Consider the following 16,217-nt stretch of genomic DNA (forward strand, 5'->3'; position numbering starts at 1 on the left):
TGGCACAAAACTAAGGAATCGAAAATAAAGTAAATGCTTTGAAGTTTCTCAATGAAACTTTTTTTTTATTATAACTAGCCATATATCTAGTTTTACCAACTTTCATACACTTATTGAATCTTTTGCATTTGTACTTATTGAGTCTATTGATTAAGTAACTATGTCATTAAATCCAGAAAATAAAATTTAAATATGGAGAAAATGCAATATTAACAACATTTTATTTATTTATTTTTTTGTATGAAAATAATGGAAAATTAAAAAAAATAATACACTTTGAAAGAAAATCAAAAAACAGCACTCAATAAAATACAGAGTGTTATGATTTTTCACTATATAATATAGTAACAGCATTTTATTTTTTAATTAACAATAATGCAAAATAAAAAAATAGCACACTGCAAAATAAATTCTAAGAACAGCACTCAATTAAATTCAAAATGATTTAATAGATCTTTACTTCGTTGAATACTTACTTACTAAATCTAGATATTTATTTTCAGAAAACACTCTAAGTAACGCAGAGCAATCAATTTTCTAATCAATACTGCGTGGGTAACTTATAAAAATAGACATATTTCCTTCTAAACATGAAAATACACAGTAATACAAGTAATCATTATTTATAAAAACCCAACTAACATTTCCGTGAAAAGATGCATTTAAACCAGTAAAAGTTAATGTTTCAGTAATAAAAGAAAATCTTAATTTAAAAACTCACATTGATAACTAAAAACCATTAACAAAAACAATGATAAATTGCCATAATTAATTGTAATTGGAAAATGAATAGCAGCCGTTTTCGAATTCTCCCTATTGGTATGGTATCAATATTAAGTTACTTTACGGTTCGTTTTCTTTTTCTAGCTAAGAAACAAGAAACTGCGCTTAAGTACATCAAATTAATGAATATTACTCTCTTGAAATATAAAAATATAACTTATTTTTAGTCTCTTTTCGAAGTATTCGGCTAGATATAATTTCGTAGATTAATTTCTCCTTATCGAAAGTATTTCTGGAAAATAAGTTTGATAAAAAGAAATAATTTCTTCTTCTCAAAAAATTCAACATTGATTCGGCATATAATAATACGAATAACTTGATAAAAGCGACAAGTAAATTTTTAAAATCTAATTATTTTATAAAATAAATGATTTTTAAACATTATGATTGTGTGTGAACAGTTAAGCTTAATTTTAAAAGGAAAGAACCTGAAATTATGAGATTTCTCCAGATGCCTTACTGATGTCTACGAAAAAAAAAAAATCGGTAAATTTTAACTCTCGACCAATCAGAAAATATTTTCTTAGTAACTCTAATCTAATCTAACAATCGGATTTTCGCATACTTAATCTTAATAGTTCGAGGACTTAAATATGTTAATTAATTAATATTGACGGTATTTTAGGTTATGAGATCAGACACAAAAAAGTACTTTTTCAAAAGAAACACAATTTTATTCGACAGATTTGGTATTGTGACTCTTGGAATAGAGAGGGGGGAGCCGCAATATGGAAAACATAGTCCCAATAATTTATAGAGAAAAGCGATTTAAAGTTTGAACCCCTTAATGTTAATTTAAATTTTTCTTCTTATATCACAATATCTTGAGAAACTGATAAAAAAATCAAAAAGTTTTTGCGCACAATTATTAAATTAATTTATCCGAATACAATTCCATATAAAATAATAATTAATATAGTTTATTTTATCTAATGAAGGAAATTTTAATTGTAAGGTTAATATGTTATTCATAGCTACATTGTTAAGTATGTTATTTTCAATGACAAAATGCAAAATTGAATTGAAATTGGTGGAATAGTTCTCTAGAAATCAAGTTTTAAATGAACGCCTTTTGAAATTTGTTAACTCAGAAACTATTCGATCTATTTCGTTCAAATTTCTTATTTTGTAACTTAAAATTACACACTTATAATGGTGTAAACATTTTTATGCATTACAACAAAAAAATAATGCGACTACTTTCAGATAAAGTAATTAATAATTGAAGCGGTCAATGTTAAAGGGGGGTATGTTACAATTCTGCACTTTCGAGAAAAACGAAAAAAGCTGTGTCAATTGCGGAAAGATTGTTTTAACTGCTTTAAAATTGTTGGATTTAAGCAGTCTAGAAAATTACTCTGTACTTGATATCAAGAAATAGGTATAGCTGTTGGAACTGTGCATTTTTGAAATTCAGCCCCATTTAACATTGGCAACAAAAAGAAAAAATAGAAAGAAAGGAAAAAGTAATGAAGTATCCTTTTATGTTAAGAGCAATAATTTTATTCCCCAAACAAATATTTTGACACATTATAAGAGTTGATAACAAATCATAAATACATATTAAGAATGTACAGAAATTGTTCATCCAGTCTCATTCACTGAGAATTCGTGTAACTGAGTCTTTGGCCATCTCTTCAATATTGCATAGAAGTTTTAACCAACAGCATAGTTCGAAAGGGTTCTCAGGTCATCCAATTTTTTTCTGTTAATGGGTACACGTCTAGCTGGATAAGCTTCAAGAGGACGCTATACCATGAGAGAAACTTTTCGTCACAAATTTTTCTTTCACTTCCATCACTAATTTAAAATTTTTAAAAAAAATAAATAAATAGTGATTTCAGGCAAACCTGCTCAATTGATGAAAAAAAAATTTATGCAAACAAGTTACTAAAATGAAATTTTCTATAGCGCAATCCTAAGTTATCTTCTCATAATTTATTTTCATTTTGATATTTCTTTTCTGTCTTCGTGTCTAACTCTAGGTTTTTTCTATATTTTGAATTTTAAATCAGTTATGAAGATGGCGGAGCGTCCTCTGGTTGCAGAGGAACATCCCAAAGAGAATGTTCGGGATATCAAACTGTAACCTAATAATTATTATTGTAATCGATTGCTGTAATCAATTCTCGATTATTCGATTCCCCATGATATACTGCTACTATAGTTATATCAAGTCATTGTAGAAATGGGCTAAGCATATCCCTTTTCAAAAATGAACAAAAACTACTGGGTGAAGTTGCTCGAGATGTAGCCATGGTAGTTTTAATTCTGAACATTGCGCTTACCAGTACAAATTCCAAAACCAACAAAAAGCATATTTTAGTAAAAATGCTACATACTCCCTTTTAACATTGACCGCTTCAATTATGAAATTTGTTTTTAATGAAATTATCTTTAGATTAACGAATTTAATAATTGTATACAAAAATCTTTTGATTCGCTTAAAAATCTCTCGCGATTTAGCGAAATGCGTTCAAATTGAAATTAACATTAAAAGGTCCAAACATTGAACTGCCCTCCAATTTTAACTAGTGCGACCATATTTTCCTGATTGCGGCTACCTAACATCCATATTTTGAGAGTCAAAATTCCAAATCAGAGGAAATAATCCATGTTTATTCAGAGAAAGTACGTTTTTGTGTCTGATTTCGTAATTTATTATATCCTTAAAATATTATCTGCATTAATTTGTACATTGAATTGTGCATTTAAGATTGAACCCATTAAGATTTGTAAGTCAAAATCCAATTATTTAATAAAAAGTCACTCCGGGTGCTCATTGTTTTATTGCACACACCCTTTCACGGAAAATATTGAATCAATTTTCAAAAACTTTCTATTTTTTCCTTTCATGAAATGGAGCGCAATTTTATATTTAAAAAATATTGAATTTATCAGCCGTAGTTATTTTTTCTTCTTTATTTTTATAATTAACTTTTTAATTGTATTCCTTTGACAAAAAAGTTCGAATTCTACATTATTTTTAAAGTTAAAATAAGCACCAAAGCAATATTTTGGAATAAAATTAATACCAGATTAGTATAAACTGAAAAAAAGGTTGCTCAAAGTCAGCTAATTCAGCAAGCGGATAATTTCTCAATATTTTACTAACTTTTTAAATAATTTTATTAGCTTTCTAAATTCCTATGTTTTCTTTAAATTAAAAGCATAGGAAACAGATAAAAAAAATGGTTGTAATATTGAATAGTGGAGTGCACTGTTAAAATGAAAATTAATTATTAGTTTTATTTAAATATAGAAAACAACATTATTATATTGACGCATTAGCTTAATATATTAAAACATTTCTAATCGTTTAAAATCATACATGAAAAATTATGAAACTTCTCAAAATAGTATTAGATTATTTATGTACATCAAAGTTCCCGAAGACAATAAAAAGTACTAGTTAAATGGATAAGTTATTTTAGCAATGAATTAATTTAAAAACTGGTCTCTAACAATGCAATTGGTTGGAAACAGTTGTTTCTCAAATTTAACCGATTTAATTTTTTCTTTTCAAGTTACAAAATCGGACACAAAAACGTACTTTGTCTAAATAAGCATGCTTTTCTTTCGATGTGTTCAGATTTCTGACCATCGAATTATGGAAAATAACGGCAATGTATGTTTACTTTACTTCGGGCGTATTTCAACATATATCGAGAACTTTTAGAGAGAATTTAAAATTTTTGCAAGCAATTATAAAATTCGTTTATCCACAGATAATTCCATGTAAAAGATAACATTTTGTAAATATTTATTGGTTTTTATTATTTTATTTAATAATAGTCGAAAAGACTTTGAACTGTAAGGTATACAATTTTTTACATTATTTTCAATAATTCAATTTTAAAAGGCAAAATACAAAATTTGTGAGAAATTGGTCGAATAGTTCCTGAGAAACCAAATTTCAAAAATACAACTTTATCAAATTTGCTTCCTTAAGAACTATTTGACCGATTTCTCTCAAATTTTGTATTTTGATATTTATTAATTTGCATTCTTTTAAATGATGTAAAAATGTTTGCCATACAATTTAAAAAAAATTTAGACAATTATTAAATAAAATAATAAAAAATAATAAATATTTAAGAAATATGTTGTATGAAATATATGTTGTATTATATGTTGTATGAAATTATCTTTGTATAAACGAATTTAATAAATGTGTACAAAAAATTTTCAATTCACTTAAAAAGTTCTCGTGAAATACGCGAAAAATAAAATTAACATTACGGGGTCAAACTTTGGATCGCTCTCCTGACCAAATTATCGGGGCCATATTTCCCAGATTGCTGCTACCCCCTATATTTTGGGGTCAGAAATCCAATTCCATAAAAAAAAGGTATGTTTATTTAGAGGAAGTAAGTTTTGCATTTAATTTATCTAAAAATATCATCTGCACCAATTAATTCGCATATTTGTAATCACCCCCTCCTACCCTTTAAATCCCAGAACGTGAAGATCCGATCATCGGTTTTTTATTGTGTACTTTAAAGATCAAATTAATCATTTGTTCAAATGAAATAGAAGTATAAAAAAATGTTGCTGTTTCTTTTAAGTATGAATATTTTTAAAATAAGGAGATGAACAACAATGAGCATTAGAAGTTAAGATAAAAATGTCAATTTGATTAAAAGTTGTCATTATCAAGACCACAATTATATAAATGCTTTATTTTGACCAAAAGTTAGGTAAATTTATTTATCAGTATATGATAAACAGCATATAATCAATGCCACAAATAGGCATCTTAATGGCCAAAAAGAAAATTAGTTCTAATACGAAAAGACAAAATTGTTTTAGTGCAGGATATTTCTTTAAAAAAAATAGAGAAGAACAGTTAAAATAATTTGTAATTTACAAAACTAAATCTTAAAAGTCTACTTTCAGGGGCATTTTTTTAGACATAATCAAAACTAATAAACTAATATTTCATTCCAAAAATTCAAAAACATTTTTGTTATTTTAGAATAATCTTTTTCCATAAAGAAATTCTTATTATATTTTTTTAATTAAAGAACTGAATAACTCACTTTATGTCCCCAAACTTAATTTAACTTATTTGATAAGCCTTTAAACAGTCTGAAAAATAAATATGAAGAAAAATTAAACTAATATATANTTCTAGAGAGGCATTATTTAAAGAACGCTGTAGCGGATAAATTAAGGAGATTTTCTGTCAAGAAGATCCATGCAGAAGAATCAAGAGTCTGTGTATAGTTTGTCTAAAGTAAGAAGTCCCCAATCATTCGTCTGGATCCATGGCGGTGACTATAGTTACGAGGTTCAATTATGTCAAGTAGGGTCACTGTTTAGGACAAGTTTAGGCTCAGGTCGGCGAGAGAAGGGGAATATTTCTCTCTGATCTGTTGTGTTACTTGTTTAGAGTGTTCGATACCTTTTTTTTTCTTACCTTTTTTAAAAGTTTCTAATTTGAAAAAGTTTTTCAAAAATAATTTTTTTAGTAAGCTCTTTTTTCTATTTTTCAACCATTAACTTTTTCTCTTTAACTTTCTTTTCTATAATATCAACTGTCTTCTATCTTGAGCAAAACTTTTTATACATTTTAAAATAATAAATATAAGTTAATAAGTTTAAGCATTTTCACTTTTACCGGATCAATATTTTCTTCTTCTTTGTATTTAAAAAATAGCAACCGATTGGGTACAGAGCATAATTCTAAGTCAAGAAAGAAGTATTCGTGCGAATCTTAAAAAAGCTCTTGAATCAGATTAAATAAGTCTCCTACTGGCAGCTGAGTCAGTCAATCTGGTAAACTTCTTTTATTATCTACCATTGAAACTCCCCTCCCTGAAATGCGCTCTTCCTGTTTCCATGCTGCAGATGACCTTAGACTTTGTAGCGAGAGGAGTTCTTACTATAGACAAACTATAACCTTCTTTATATTATCTTCAGTCAAATATTGTACATATTTAAGGTAGACACTATTTAATTTTTGATAACTGAGAAATACAAAATTGGATGACACCTGAGCATACGGTTTAATAATAATTCTATTTTTGTTCAACAAAAAAGCCCATCATAAAGACAAATGAACAGCGAGTAATAAACACAAAATATCTCATTGAAACTCAAAAAAAGTAATTACAAGTTTTTGTGAGAAGTAATTTTGTTGATTTCAATAATTAGTAAACAAAAGGCGCATTCTTTTAACGGGATTTCCAAAAACAACAGAAAGAATTTCTTTTTAGGAAGATAACTGATAGTTACTGACACGTGTTTGCTTCATAAATATTAGGGTTTAAAGCAAACAGAGAAATGATGCTCGTTTTTCATTTCTGTATACTAGAAATAAATAAAATGATTTTTATTTATTTATTTTTAATTTGTGCAATATTGCTCACTTAACCGTCGGAAAATTGTCGCAAAAAATGTTGCAAAAATTGTTCAAAATTTTGTAGCAAGGAAGGATAGTAATTATAGCTTTTTAAAACATAAAGTTTTTTTACAGTTAATATTAGCATTTTGGAGAACTTTCGTAATAGCGAACTTCTTATATTATGTTGTACTTGTTACATCGAGCTTTTACTGTATGATTGAGGAGTCATGATAGAGCTCTGTAACGGATCAGGAATAATAGAAAAAAGAGCTAAAAAATCAGGACAACTACGACCCCTGAACATTTTTTAGAACATTAGTTCTTAAAATTATCATATAAAGAATATTTGAACAATGTTCTAAATCTAGTTTCAATACTGCCTTAAATGTCTTTTCTTCTTTTCTTTCAAGGTAGAAAACTCATGGCAAAAAAAACATGTTTCTTTTTACGAAACAGTAAAAACTCTATGATAAATATATTTTTTATAGATAGTTAAAACCGTGGGAAAAACAAATTTTTCCTCAAACGGTAAAAACCATGGTAAAAACATAACATGGCAAATACCGTAGCAACCCTGCTCATACTCCATGAAAGGGAAAAAATAGAATTTTTGAAGCTCCTTCAATTTTGAACTTATCTACATAGTTTTTAAATTAAAATACTGGGATCACACTCAATTAACACTTGACTGTCTCACACGTTTACAGTGAAATCTCATTCAGGCCACGAGTACCGTTATACTTAGCATATTCTACTAAGTACTCCCATCGATATTTTAATAATGCGAGTCTCTGGTGCTCTTAGAATAATATTTCTCTTCGTTTGTTTCCATGGTATCATGTCTGTTTATTTGTGTCTGTTGCTTCGCATCTGTTTCTCATCTCGCCACTTTACACGATCAGTTTGAATCTTTGCCGAGAAAAGAGGAGTATAACTTAAAATTCTTACCCTAATTAGATGAAATTTCGAAAAGAAAAATGGAAAACTTATTTCTTAGCGAGTCAAATAGCACTGAACAAGAAAGCTTTTACGAAGCTCGCAATAATTTTCTTAATATATCTTTCTTGCATTACTTTTATAACAATTCAATAGTTTTGCTACTTCCTGGGAAATATCATTTCAAATACATACGAATATCCTTCGCTAGTAGTCAAATAAGCATCGCTGGAGACGCTGCCCGATCAGAAACTTTGCTGTTACCCGAATATGGGTGACGCGGCAGTCAACGTGTTAAAAGAAAAAAGAAACTTTATTTTAACTTAGATATTATCAAAATTTTCGCAAATTCAGAGAGTAGTTCTAAGAAAGGACATAAAAAAGCAATATAAGCCTGAAAGTGTGTAAAAAATTGAAAACCAAAAGTGAAATGATTTCAGAACCTCTTAATAAATAAGAAAAAATTGATAAGCTATTAGATGCAAATTTATGAGCTTAAGTTTTTAAAAATCACTACTAACCCTGCATAATTTGTTAATTGATTGTACAATTTCCGTACATAACCTTATATTCGATCAAAAAAATATCAAGGTAGCAAGAAACTAGGGCATTTCTTATCTTTCAATATTTAGAATGTCTCAGAGTAAATCTGGGATTTAAATAGGCAATGCCTTATCTTTACAACATTTTTCTCATAAATTTTTATGAATGTCACAATTCATCAAATAATCTTTCTTTGTAAAACATTTCCACCTGGGGCAAAAGGAAAGGTACTTCCGACATTAGATTTTAAACAAAATATTTCAGCTATTTTATTTTTAGATGGAAATTTTAGCATTGATCTGAAACCCCTGACTTACTTTGTTAAAAAAATGCAACATTTCAATATAATAATTAGAGTTAGTATTAAGTGCCATATCAAGATTTTTCGCAGAATTAAATAAATATACCCTTGAAAAATACCTCTTTTATAAACTCATGTAAGAAATCCCAAATTATTATACAGTTTGAGAAGAAATAACTTAGTTTAAAACAACAACAAAATTTCACAGCTAATTTTTTGCGTTCATTATTGATCAAGAACTTTTTCAAACATGTGTATGAAAGTCGGCAGCACTCTGAGCTAGAAACAATGACATATTTTCTTAATTTTTTAGAGATTCAGAATTGAACATCATGGAGGCAAGAGTTTATTCTAAACATCATAAGGCATCTCTAAAGAAATGTTGGTGTAAGAAATGGGAGAAAGTATCAGAAGGTAGGTGGTGAAATTTTAGGCATTTTTATAGCATTAAAATCAAAGTGTATTTCAGTTATTTTCTATGACGTATAAATGCATGACATTGTATTTTCTAAAAAAGTTATTAAAAGCATTTTAATCTATAAATCATTAAAAAGGTCACTTCATGAGCTTCAATTAAAAACCACGGTATTCACTTTTTTTTTTTATTCATGATTAAGTTTAGACGCTTAAAAACAGTTTTTATTTTAGTCGCATTAGAAATGTTCTTTATGGCAATCTCTTACATTTCTAATTTTTCTTCCGCCGCTTTTTTTTAAAAAAAAGTTCAACAAACTCCTGAATTTTAGCACATATTTTCTTTTCATCATTTAAATTAATTTAAGGAGGCCCAAAAAAGATGATTTCTCGTGTGTTTTTCCCAATATCCTTGTTTTAAACGTAGAAAATATGTATATTTTTTTAAAAATTACTATTGACAATTTTAAAAGAGCCTTTTAGTTCAGATAAAAACATATAGTCAATTTTTGGAAATGACGCTTTTTTACAATGCTGATATATTATGAAATGACCCCTTTTAAAAGAAAGTAGATACTTACTAATACTGACCTGCTATGAGAAGTCATCAAAACACTGTTATGGAATCGATGATTCAACGCTCTTCATGTTGCTTGACACTATCACAATTTTTGTAGAATTATAGACACACAAAAATGTGACAGTGCCAAATAACAGAAGAGGAGTTCGTTGGATATTTGAACAACTTCTTTGACTATCTTTCCACGAAGAAGCCGCCTCTTGTTATCTTTAGCACCAAAGAATCCACGATTTGATATCCATCTGTGAATTCTTACAGTGCCAAGGATAAAAGAAACACAATTTGCTGTTGGCCCTCTGGAACTACACAAATTCCTAAAAGAAAAATTTCACTTTCTTACAACATTGCAAAAGAAAAATAAATAAATCAATAAAAGTGTCTAAAAAAGAGTCCATAACACAAAAATAAAGAAAACAAATGAACAATTTAAAGAAAACGTTCAAATTGGCTTATTGTACTTAATTAAAAAAATTTATCAGATTCCTTGTAGACGAAACTAAGAAATAAAACTTATTGAATATAAAATAGCTTTAAAGAATTTTAAACATGCTGCCAAAACAAAATGGAAAATAAATCCAGTATAATTTATAATTCAATAAAAGTTTTATGAAAACTATTGCTATAAAATATTCCAGACATAGAAAATTTAAGGAATCAATAAAAGGAAATAAAGTAAAAACTAAATTACTATATCTGCATTGACTAACTAAATGGATATAATTATTTTATATATCTTGAATAGATCAATTTATTTTTGATAGTTAAGTTAAAAAATTTCGTGAAGGCAGAATAAATAGATAAATAAAACGAATTTCTATCGATATTTTCTTTTAAAATTTTATTGTCGATTCGAAAGTCATTTCTTTATTTTGCGGTATTACTTTTTATATTCTTGAGCAACTAATAAGATAAGCAAAAAATCGATTTTGATAAATATTTTCTTGAAGGAACACTTAAGTATTTCTATAAAGTGTGCAACAGCCAGGAAAGTGTTTGATGAAACCATAAAATCCATGATAGGCTGTTTGTCTTCTTCTAGAACAAATTAATAGCTGAAAAATTTAGTGCAATGAATTATGAATTAAAAATTTTCTATAAAAATAATAATTTATAATTTTATTTAAAAAATTTCTATAAAAGTTAATATAAACTTTATTGAGTAATTACTAGTAATAAATAAAATTAATTAAATCTATAAAGAAATATTAGTTATACAAACATCATTTTAAAAAGTCTGAAAATAAATTTCATTAAACATATATAACATCTCTTGTTGTGAGAAAAATAAATTAAGTATGTAAAGAACAATAAAACGAAAAGAAAAAAAAACACTTAAAAAAATCTAAGATTCACTTATAAGTGCTTTATCAGACATAGCATTTACCTGTTGTAGAGAAAATGGATCAAAGGTATAGAGAAATATTAGTCATAAAAATAAATTTAAAAAAAGCTTTAAAGCTGTAAAATAAATATGATTTAGATTAGATATCTTTTGTTGTAATAATAACATTGAGTATGTTATAGAAAATTAAAAAGCACACTTAAAATATTATTTTCCAGAGATAAGTTACTTGTTGCAAGAAAGTTAATACATTAAGTAATATTAGTTATAAAAAAATAATTTTAAAAAAAAGTATTAAAAAGTTCTAAAATAAAGTTTATTATATATAAAATTATGTTGTTGGGGAAAGAATAAATTGAAGGTGTTATGTAAAATAATAATGATGATAAACAGTTTTAAAAAGTTCTATCAAGGAATATTACCGAAACGTCACTCACTAATTAGACCGAACTTTTTTTACTGCTGTTTTTTTATGTTTACATTCCATGCAAAATTTATTTGTCTGTTTCAAAGTAATAATTTAGTTATAAAGTCTTAAAACAGATCTTTAGTTATAAATTCTTTCCGATTTTTACTTTGCAGATGAATAGCAATGTTGGCAATAAAAGGTTTACTTTAATTTAAGACTTTCCTTCTTAATACGAAATTTAAATATTTGCGTTTTAAAAAGCTGAAATTTAAAGACTAAAATTTAGACTAACTATTAGTGACAAAATAAACTACTATGCCAAGAAGATAAATTTTTCTCCGAAAATTAAAAGCCCAAAACAAATTTCTCTCTTCTTGTAGAGAGAATAAATTAAAGAAGATATATAAACTAAAAAAATATAATATTTAAAAAATGTATTAATCAAAAATAAAAAGCAAGCAGAAACAATAAAAATTCCAAAAATATACTTTATCAGATATGGGATTTACAGGTTCTATAGAAGGAATAATATATTAATTTCATGAATATAATTAAGGAGAAAAACTATAAAAACGTGACGAAAGACTTCAAAATAATAATCTAAAATGCAATTTAATGAATTATTCGAGAAATCTAAGATGATATTCGCAACTTAATTAGTTTTAAAAGAATTCAAAGACGTCCTTTTTACTGACGTTATGATTAAAAACATATTAGTGCTCATTTCAGGTCAGTTTCAGGGCATATATATATATATATAAATATTTATATATAAATATTTATATATAAATATTTATATATAAATATATATATATAAATTAAATTAGTTAGTTGGGACATCTGCAAAAACATCTGAAACTAATGGACGGTAAAGAATGCCGTAGTTCTTAATTTGTTCAGTCAAAGATCCTTCTGTAGAATATTTTAAATATAAAGATATTAATGAAAGTAATAACCAATAAAATACCTTTTATTTTATAACAGAAATTAATTTGTTTTTAGTGTAGAAGCTAAAAAAGAAATGTTATAAAATATATTAGGAAAAAATAATTTTTGCGAATTTAATTGCTGTGAATTTAATTAGTGTGTGTCTATACTAGTGTGTAAGTACTGTTTTGTGTGTTAATACTGTAGTGAGTTAATACTACTTTTATAAATTCTAATTTTTTTCAATATTTTGCAGTTAAAAATATATATATATATACTTAAGAAAAGAAAGTTACCATTTCTTTTTAATTGGTCTTTTACTTTAAATAATTTCATATATGCAACTGAAATAGGAAACTAATCATAATTGATTCGATGTAAATATAAAAAATTCTAAATCAAAACTGATTAATAAAATCAAAAACAAAAGTTTTCAATCAAAACTAGTCTTCTTCCACTGGTTTCACTGACCTACCGTATTTACAATAATCAATAACGTCACTACGCAATTTAAGAAAGTCTTTAAACAGCTAATATATTCATGAGCACGAAAAAATAGGAAGCATCATCAATACTACTTCTAAACAAATTTCCGCGACATTAAACAAGAATTCTCTTCATTCATAATCTTAAATCAATTTTCAGAACTAACTTATATGATAATGAGCAAAATCTACAACCAAACCGGTTTTTTGAAACCTGACGGTACTTGAATATCAAAGAAAAGTTAGTGGCAAATTTAAAGCTATTGTCCAGAAAAGGTAATGCTGTCACGTCTTCCTGTCATTGTTTCAAACATGGATTTGAAAGAGTATTGTACAAATGTATTTCAACCAAAAACCATAAAGCTATTGTCTTAAAGAAACAAAGAGTTGAGATGTACTGCGTAAAAAATAAGCTTCTTTTCACCTTCTTTGAACTATTAAGAGGACGCTATATTACGGGATAAAACATCGTCTTCCATATGTATAGAAGAAGTGAGATCCTAGAGTAAAAAATAAGCTTCTTTTCACCTTCTTTAAACTATAAAGAGTACGCTATATTACGGGATAAAACATCGTCTTCTATATGTATAGAAGAAGTGAGATCCTAGAAGGAAAAAAAAGCTTCTTTTCACCTTCTTTGAACTATTAAGAGGACGCTATAATACGGGATAAAACATCGTCTTCCATATGTATAGAAGAAGTGAGATCCTAGAAGGAAAAAAAAGCTTCTTTTCACTTTCCTTGAACTATTAAGAGGACGCTATAATACGGGATAAAACATCGTCTTCCATATGTATAGAAGAAGTGGGATCCTAGAGTAAGTTTCTAATACTGAAGGGGGAAAAAAACTATCAAATTGAAAACAAATTATGAGAGGATCACTTAGGATTATGCAATGGGAAAGTTCAGGAATTTGTTTGCATTTTTTTTTTCAGCAATAGAAACTTTCTGGCTTACTCTAGGTTTGCCTTAACTCACTTTAAACTTTCCGTCCTCTTAAGAAAAAGTATGTAAAAGGTCTCAATCGGCACTCATAAGCAAGTTCAGCTCAGTGTTGCTGCTTCAAATACAGGCCATGATTCAAAATATGAAGGTAAAATTTTGGGATGAAGGGTAAAAATAATAACTCTATAAACATTAATTCTGTAAATAATTATATATTTCAAAAAAAATAATGGTTCTATAAACTATATTAAGAAAATATTTGAAAAATAAAAATCATACGTTTTGTTAAAACCATTCGACTTTTAAAAATATTACATATGATACATAGTACTGTGTTGTTGTGGTCGGCCATTAAGGCAGAGGGGGGTGCGATTGTTCCTGTTTTCCAATGGCGCCATCTATGGCCAAGAATTCGGCTTCTGCAACACCTATACAAAACACTCGTTTACAGGCTGGACCCATTCATACATCCATTCATTTAACCACAGATCGTAATTTTGGCCTGAACCAGAGATCAATCGATCTCCAATTAAGTATGCCCAGAGGCATTGGGGCATGGAGGACTTTATGACCCGACAGATTTGACGTGCACCAGTCACCATTTATGTCTTCGGCTGGCTGGAATCGAACTTTCGTTCTCATAAATGTGAGTCCAGCGCCTTGCCAACCAGGCTATACCGGCCCATGCACAGTACTAAAGCTAAAAAACAAAAGTTATCAGTTTAGTTTTAGTTATATTTATTAAATCTGGAAGAAAAAAAATTTGTTCAAAACTTTAATTTTTGTAAAAAACTATTAAACGTTTTAAAGCTTTAAATATGATAAATAGAATTGAAATTGAAGAACCTACATTTATTTGAAACCGAGCAGGAAAAGGCTGATAATTTTAGTTGTGGTTAAAAGCGTTTGATTTTTTAAAACATGAATTGTGATAGATAGCGTTAAAATTAGTACAAAAGATATTAGTTATGTATTAGTCACATTTATTTAAAACCAACGTTTAAAATTCTAAATACACTTAAATAAATATGATTCTTTTGAACATTAAAATATGAAGTATAATGTTGAAATTTAAGTTTCGTTTTAGTTACATTTGTTGAAAATTAAAAAAGAGAAAACATAATTAAAGATATAATTATTTTAAACATAGAGATATAATTCATTTAAAGCCATTTGACGCTTCAAAATATAAAATTATGAACCAAATTATACGCTTAATAGAAAAAAAATTTATACAATTTGCGATTATCGTCTAACCTTATAAAAACATATTTCTGTAATCGGCAAATCATCATTTATAAAAAAATAAGTTTCTTAAGCGAAAAGATCAATATCCTTAAAAATTAGCATTATTTTACCCAACAATCACTAAAATATTATTTTATTTATTTATTTATTTTCGCAAATTATAGAGCAACGTGCATTTACTGTAGATAAATTATGTACGAAAATTAAATGTATATATTATTTGACTTATAAGAATTAGACCTCATTTTTCCAATAAGATCATTTTATGATTAATTTCAATCTAACAATTTATAAGTAGAAAATATTTATATAATGAATATGATTTAAAATATAAAGGCACATAGACAAAAAAATTCATTGAATTATTTTTATTCTATTTAGAATATTTATTCGAGATTATATTGAAAAGAACTTTTCAAAAATTTAATTTAAGAATGAAAAAAGTTTTTATTCAAAATAAAGCAAAAATAAATATAAAAAAACTGGACTTAGTTTAAGGCAATATTTAAAACATTATAAACTCTCTTCGATAGAAAGTTATATTTACATGGCATTAATTAAATGACATAAAAATCAAAAGTTTTCAAAAATATTTTCTCACCTAATACTTCGATAAAAACCGGTGTCATGAATGAATGGAAATTTTGTGCCATCAACAGATTCGATGATAGTTAGAGACACGACAAGTCATTCTATTTCCTGGAACTCGTGTTTATTCTTGTAGGTTTCCTTGGCAACATCAAATGCGTTTCTGATACACGATCGCTACGCCCCCTATCCACTACTTTTACCGCAACGCGTCATTGGGATATGATATTTTATGCAGGAGAACTATATAATGAAGAAGCAATAAAAGAAAAGAAAAAAAGCGCTATTTTGAATCTAATTTATCAGCGCGAGATGTAATTCAAGTTGTTTTTAAAAAAGTTCAGCAATAATTATTATAATTACTTTA

At 27.2% G+C, this 16,217-nt stretch overlaps 2 long non-coding RNA genes across 3 annotated transcripts in view; one reads left to right on the forward strand and one right to left on the reverse strand.

The window, feature by feature from the left end:
* Window positions 1-16,217, forward strand: part of LOC122270570 (uncharacterized) — a 187,297-nt gene that overhangs the window by 16,075 nt on the left and 155,005 nt on the right. For both annotated transcript variants that reach the window (XR_011638247.1, XR_011638248.1), the window contains exon 2: window positions 9,226-9,326. This is a non-coding gene — a long non-coding RNA (uncharacterized lncRNA). The remainder of the gene's footprint in view (window positions 1-9,225; window positions 9,327-16,217) is intronic.
* Window positions 2,264-16,217, reverse strand: part of LOC139427078 (uncharacterized) — a 165,438-nt gene continuing 151,484 nt past the window's right edge. Inside the window, exons 3-4 of the long non-coding RNA XR_011638251.1 lie at window positions 9,918-10,220; window positions 2,264-2,583 (exon numbers count right to left, since the gene is read on the reverse strand). This is a non-coding gene — a long non-coding RNA (uncharacterized lncRNA). The remainder of the gene's footprint in view (window positions 2,584-9,917; window positions 10,221-16,217) is intronic.

Source organism: Parasteatoda tepidariorum, chromosome X1 (genome assembly GCF_043381705.1).
Source record: "Parasteatoda tepidariorum isolate YZ-2023 chromosome X1, CAS_Ptep_4.0, whole genome shotgun sequence".
Lineage (NCBI taxonomy): Eukaryota > Metazoa > Arthropoda > Arachnida > Araneae > Theridiidae > Parasteatoda > Parasteatoda tepidariorum.